Source organism: Salvelinus sp. IW2-2015, linkage group LG5 (assembly GCF_002910315.2).
Source record: "Salvelinus sp. IW2-2015 linkage group LG5, ASM291031v2, whole genome shotgun sequence".
Taxonomy (NCBI): Eukaryota; Metazoa; Chordata; class Actinopteri; order Salmoniformes; family Salmonidae; genus Salvelinus; species Salvelinus sp. IW2-2015.
The window spans coordinates 23,147,269-23,154,732 of NC_036844.1; positions in this window are offsets into that span (position 1 = coordinate 23,147,269).

The window sequence follows — 7,464 nt, forward strand, 5'->3', positions numbered from 1 at the left end:
ATTGTTTGTAGAGATGAACGTGGTACCTTCAGGCAGTTGAAATTGGCGTGAGGTCTACATTTCTTTTCTGAGGTCTTGGGCTGATTTATTTTGATTTTCCCATGATGTCAAGCAAAGAGGCACTGGAGTTGAAGGTAGGCCTTGAAATACATCCACAGGGACACCTCCAATTGACTCAAATGATGTCAATTAGCCTACAGAAGCTTCTGAAGCCATGACAACTTTATGGAATTTTCCAAGCTTTTTAAAGGCACAGTCAACTTCGTGTATGTGAACTTCTCGACCCACTGGAATTGAGGTACAGTGAATTATAAGTGAAATAATCTGTCTGTAAACAATTGTTCGAAAATGACTTGTGTCATGCACAAAGTATATGTCCTAACAAACTTGACAAAACTATAGTTTGTTAACAAGAAATTTGTGGAGTGGTTGTGAAAACGAGTTTTAATGACTCCAACCTAAGTGTATGTAATCTTCCAACTTCAACTGTACATACTCTCACTCGATTCAATTCAGTTTCAATCAAGGGCTTTATTGGCATGGAAACATATGTTACATTGCCAAAGCAAGTGAAATGGATAAACAATAGTGAAAACATAATGTAAATATAACAGTAAATATTACACCTCGCAATTACACTCACAAGTTCCAAAAAATAAAGACATTTCAAATGTCATATTATGTCTATATCCGTGTTGTAACGATGTGGCAAATAGTTAAAGTACCAAAATGTAAATGTGTTTGTTCTTCACTGGTTTCCCTTTCTTGTGGCAACCTCTCTCTCTCTCTCTCTCTCTCTCTCCTCTCTCTCTCTTCTCTCTCTCTCTCTCTCTCTCTCTCTCTACTTTTTCCTCTCTCTCTCTCTCTCTCTCTCTCTCTCTCTCTCTCTCTCTCTCTCTCTCTCTCTCTCTCTCTCTCGCTCTTTCTCATTTGTAGATGGTGCTGTGCCTTGAGTGTATAGATGGCTGGGTCATTCAAGGGCTCCGGAATGTGTCCCCCTCACATGGCATTACTGTATATAGAGACTATACAGTATAATGCAATTACATTGCGTGTGCAGGCTTCTGGGCTTTCCACGAGGCTACCACTTTACTAAAATCCCTGGACCTGCTCAAAGAGACAAACATCATTTGAAGAGCTAAAACGTTTTTTACAATAAACTCCTCTGGAAAAAAACAAAATGAAAAAAAAAACTGAACAAATACTATTTAAAATAAATTTAAACAGCTGAACATGCAAGCAGAACTGCTATTATATTTAACAACTTTAAATACCTTTCAATAAATAAACAGCGATGAATGTGTTTTTGTATCAATACATTTGATGATATGCCTGTTCATTTATTGTTCATTTATTTATTTCAATCATGTGTCTTCATCAATGGTCATCATGGTAAATAGTTTGAGAGATTTCCTCTCCATACTTAGCGGCACCATCATGTGCATTCACATCCAGCATAACCTTTACATAACAAAACACTATCTGACAGTTTGTTGCCAGGTCCACGAATCAATTGGACATGTTTGTGAATGAGGAGTCTACACAGAATGGAAGCCATTGTGTGTTAGCATGTCGCCAGTATGGCAGCTTCCCTCTCTGTATCCTTTTCTGTCTCTGACTCTATCTTCCTATGTCTTCCTCTATCTTCCTATATCTTCCTCTACCTTCTCCATGATACGCAAATGGTAAAAGGTCAGTGAGAATACTCCTCTAATTGGCATTCCACTTTTTAAGGAAAGCTTTGGAAAACACATGTTGGGTGTCTATCACCAATCCCTGGGTCTACAGGAACTGTGTGGTGYCACACTGCTTGCAAGCCTGTGTGCGTGCATGTGTTTGTGTGCACATGTGTGTAGCCTGGCATGCCCCATGGCTGAAGGTTGTGTTACTGCTGCACTCAGTCCAGATTTAGTTAGCGCTTTTTCACCTCTGCCATATCAAGAATGGAGCCTGACATGAGATTAAAAAAATATATAGATTTGGCAACTGTGTTAGAATTTCAGCCACAGATTGAAGGAGAATGCATTGTACTGACATCAAATTTGTTTTATTTTAACGTAAAATCACACGAGTTTTAACATGAAGCAGGGATAGGAACATTTTTCAGTATCTATGCAATACTATCAATGGTGTGTCAGGGACTTGTGTGTTTGAGAGGCATACTAATGCTGTAACATAATGCAAATACCAGACATAGATTTGAGGCAGGCAGGCAGGCTACCTCCCCAAAGTCAACTCCTGCATGTTGACTTTTCTTTGAAGCCCAGAACATGAATATGCTCCATAACATTTATAGCATTAAGTATGCCGTTATAAATTATGAAAATGTAAGAAAATGTATATGTCCTAGACATCTATGAAGTCCCTTTCAAAAGTGCCCTTGGTACAATCTCTGTGATAAACAGTCTTGTGCACCCCTCCCACCCCCGCCCCAAGTGTTGATGAATGAGCCGCTGACAGATGGTCATGTGACTCAGCGCAGCCTATCCCACAGTGTTATCTGCACCAGTGGAACTGGTAGTCATCCATCATCCCTCAGGTTGAATGGCAAGACCTGGTCCTTAGTAGGCTGGGAGGCCCATCATCACTGCTCCTGGAGTAAGGACAGACCAATAGCACCAASACTGAGAACCAGCAGCTCTGCAGTAAGAAGGGAAACTGTCCCCCAAAGAACAATGAAAAGTAACAGAGATCAGCCTGTTGATCTGTTTTAATGGGTGGTTGTCACCTTCTTCCTCACAGATATTCTCATAGAGCTTATGAAGTGTGTTAGCATCTTATGGTCCTTGCTGCTCTCTCATGGTGATCACAGAAAGCACTGACAAAACCCTCTCTCTGGAATAGGGAATATGTTTACAGATGTAGACTTGTTACAAGGTCTTGATTTTCTCTTCTTATCATTGTCTTGACACACTGGTCCACAATGATTTCTCAACACGTGTGAGAAGAAGAAACAGGATTCAGCAATACGGCTCATTCCTTGTATGTATTGAGTACCAGGGTACCTGAGTTCACATTGACTGGCAACAGAAAACAGACTCGGAGGAGCTCAAATACATGACATTACTACAAGCGCAGAAGAGAATCGGCTTTTGTGCTCAGCGGCGAGGCAGTCAGTCCCAAACCCACAGTTCCATTTGAATTGTTKAAATCAAATGGAATCTGTTCAAACCTGTCCTTTGTGATTATTCTCAGTCCATCAGTGAGTTTTTCTGCTCTGTTTGCCCATGCGACAGCCAAGAAATCTAGGATGGATAGATAGCCTCTTTTCTTCTGCTGGCTACATGGCTAGGCTTGGAGAGAAATGCATAAGCTTTTGTATGTTTGAATGTTCCAGTCATTTCTGGGCAGTTTCAAAGGACATTTTTTAGGACTTCTCTCGGCTTGGCTCCCAGATCACAGGCTGGATGAAATATGTATGTTTGATAGAATAATAATCAAATGTAATATTGATTATGTTTTGCAAGCCCTGATTCAGTACTTGTGTTTTGTTTATCTGGTCCTGAAAAATGACCCGATGGTTGCTCAATTCAGCGACTGTATTTGATGAGAAGCATGTTTAACTGTGAGTCCCACCAGCTGGTCTCCTTACACAATGTTTATTTTATGAAAACTCAATGTATGGTTTCCTAGGCTACGGAGAGTGGTTGCATCGACACTGGTTGCATTACTTCATTTGGTAACATAAAGGCTGGCTTATGTAAAAGCTCTGGGTCCAGCAAGGCCTCAGCTCTCCTTAGTGCCTTCTCGTTCCCCCTCTCCCCCCCTCTCTCTCTATCCAAGCCCCGCTGGTACAATCCGACTGCTTAGTTGTCATGCTGTGGATACATTTCTGGTAATATTCCTTTAGCAGTGCATGCAGTATAGTCACAGTATAGTCATTTGAATCACTCTCAGTGATCATGATTTAATCACTTCTTTGTTGCTCGGAAGTTGACATACGAGACTGCCAGTAAACATAAGACCTGTCACACTTTGTCAAAATTTTGTCAAAGGGGCTTTCCTCTCTCTCAGCCTAACCCACCCGCTTCTCTCTCTCTCTCTCTCTCTGTCTGTCTGTCTGTCTGTCTGTCTGTCTGTCTGTCTGTCTGTCTGTCTGTCTGTCTGTCTGTCTGTCTGTCTGTCTGTCTGTCTGTCTGTCTGTCTTGTATGTCTGTCTGTGTTTCTGTCTGTCTGTCTGTCTGTCTGTCTGTCTCCTTCTTCTATTTATATTTATTATCTATATATCTGTCTGTCTGTCTGCTCTCTCTTCTTCTCTCTCAACACAAACAAACACCCATAAAAAAACACACAGCACACAACACACACGACACACACACACACACACACACACACACACACCCTAACCTTTTCTTCCCCTCATACTGCCTCTCTACCCCATTCTCTTTTCTGTGTTTAAGAATAAAACAATTGGCTCTGTAATGATAGATGTAATCACATTGTAAAAACTGTCTTTCAGAATCATGTACCTTAATCATTGGTAATAACATGAAAGTGTTGCATTGTTTCCCTAAGCCTTGCACACTTAGCTTCGGGGGTGACCTTTCTATTCCAGTTTCTCCTTGAGTACATTAACAAGGTATTCTTCACAACACCAGAGGAGGTGAGAGAGCTCAGATCAAAGATGAGTAAGGAGCAGTATTTCAGTATGATAATCTAGCCTTGTGCTCCTGTGGCAGGGAGATCAAAGGAAGACTAATGAAGCTGTGCAATAGCCCCAGACTCATTCTGCACTAGACGGAGTCTACCGCAATGAACAGCATTCAGCCTTAAGACTGCAAGTGAGAAACCCATTGATTACACCACTTGAATACTACTATTGATTACTTGAATGAATAAATAATTTATGTACTGACTGCAAACAGAATTTGTACCTATAATACAAACTGGCACATACGTACGTGCACACACACTGAAACAAGGCACATACACACTGATGTATTGATTAATATGTGCACATACACACTGATGTATTGATTAATATGCGCATATACACACTGATGTATTGATTAATATGCGCACATACACAATGATACATGTATTTATATGCACACATACACACTGATACATTTATTTATATGCACACATACACACTGATACATTTATTAATATACACACATACAAAATGATACATTTATTAATATGCACACATACACACTGATACATTTATTAATATGCACACATACACAATGATACAATTTATTAATATGCACACATACACACGATACATTTCTTAATATGGACACATACACACTGATACATTTTTTATATGCACACATACACACTGATACATTTTAATTATGCACACATACACACATGATACATTTATTATTTGCTTGATTATTTTATTAATATGCACAACATACACACTGATGCATTTATTAATATGCACACATACACACATGTATGTAAGCATGTGTAATTGATGTCACGCTGGCTCGCTAACAGTACCGCTTCCTCCTGTTTTGGCTCGAACTGAGGCTTGAACCCAGGACCTCTGCCTTGCTAGTACACGTGACCGCCCTCCCGAAGCATCTCACAAATTTACAATTTGGCGGTATAAGTGGCGACACTTCAGGCTGAGGAGTAAGTTTAGCACATTCATCCCCTAAACCTACTACACAGTGACCCCAGCATTGAGCTGACCACAACTGCAGATCCGAGTCACTAATGTAACCGCTGTGAAATGGCTAGCTAYTTAGCAGTATGCGCTAGTAGCATTTCAATCAGTGACATCACTCGCTCTGAGACCTTGAAGTAGTTGTTTCCCTTGCTCTGCAAGAGCTGTGGCATTTGTGGAGCAATGGGTAACGATGCTTCGAGGGTGATTTTTGGCGATGTGTTCAAGCCCAGGTTGAGGCATCAGATTAATACTGTTAATACTGACAAGCATCATCTATAACGGACGTAACGCTGCTTGCTTAGGGGAATASGCGTAAATAATCCTCCCAAAATATGGATATTAAACATTTAGGTACATACAAGCGTCTTATATCGGTTGYAAGCTTAAATTCTTGTTAATCTAACTGCATTTACAGTAGCTATRATAGCGAAAGCATGCCATGTGATTGTTTGAGGACGGCGCCCCACATCAAAATATTTTTCCACCGGCACAGGTTTCATAAATTCACAAATAGCGATTAAATATTAACTTACTTTTTGAAAATCTTCCTCTGATTTCTCATCCAAAGGGTCCCAGCTATAACATGTAGTGTCSTTTTGTTGGATAAAACCCTTCTTTATATCCCCAAAAGWCTGTTTAGTTGGCGCCATCGATTTGAGTAATCCACTCGTTCAACATGCAGAGAAAGMAATCCAAAAATCTACACCTAAACTTTGTTTCCAGAAGTAAAAATAAGTTTCTATTTAATCCTCAGATACCCTAAAATGTAATCAAACTATAATGTTTCTTTCGGAAAGAAGTATGTTCAATAGGAAACCAATTTTAGCAGGTGCATCTTGTCTTCATGGGGTGCGCAAACACGAATTTCCAGTCCCTGTACTAAAACGGTTATTTCTTATTTGTTTTTCAAGTTACAAACCTGAAACCTTGAACAAAGACTGCTGACACCCAGTGGAAGCCATAGGAGCTAGATTGCAACCTGGGAGCTAGAATTGAGTATGCCCCTATACTTTACATTGTAAGAGCATGGGCTCTCTCTCCGGTTGTTTTTTCTTTGGATTTTCTCCTACCATATCTATTGTGTTATAGTCTCCTACATTATTTTAACATTTCTACAAACTTCAAAGTGTTTTCTTTCCAATGGTACCAATTATATGCATGMCCTGGCTTCAYGGCCTGAGTAACAGGCAGTTTACTTTGGGCACGTCAGTCAGGCGGAAATTGAGAATAAAGGACCCTAGCCCTAAGAAGTTAGCAAGTACCACTTCCTCCTGCGTCAGCTCTACCCGAGGCTCGAACCAAAGACCTCTGCCTTGCTAGCACACGTGAGTGCCACCGAAAAGTCAACAATTTGGCAGCGTAAGTGGTGATACTTCAGGCTGAGCAGTAAGTTTCACACATCCCCATGTGCTACAAATTCACACACTGTCACGATCGTCATAAGGAGTGGACCAAAATGCAGCGTGGTATCAAATAACAAAAACAATAAAGCGAACAAACGAAACGTGAAGCTCAGAGTAGTGCTCACAGGCAACTATACTTAGACAAGATCCCACAAAGCACAATGGGGAAATGGCTACCTAAATATGATCCCCAATCAGATACAACGATAAACAGCTGCCTCTGATTGGTAACCATACCAGGCCAACATAGACATATAATTCCCCTAGGTAACCCACCCTTAATCACACCCCGACCTAACCAACATAGAGAATAAACAGCTCTCTATGGTCAGGGCGTGACAGTACCCCCCTCCCCCCCACCCCAAAGGTGCCTACTCCGACCGCAAAACCTGACTCAATAGGGGAGGGTCCAGGTGGGCATCTACTGTCGGGGGCGGC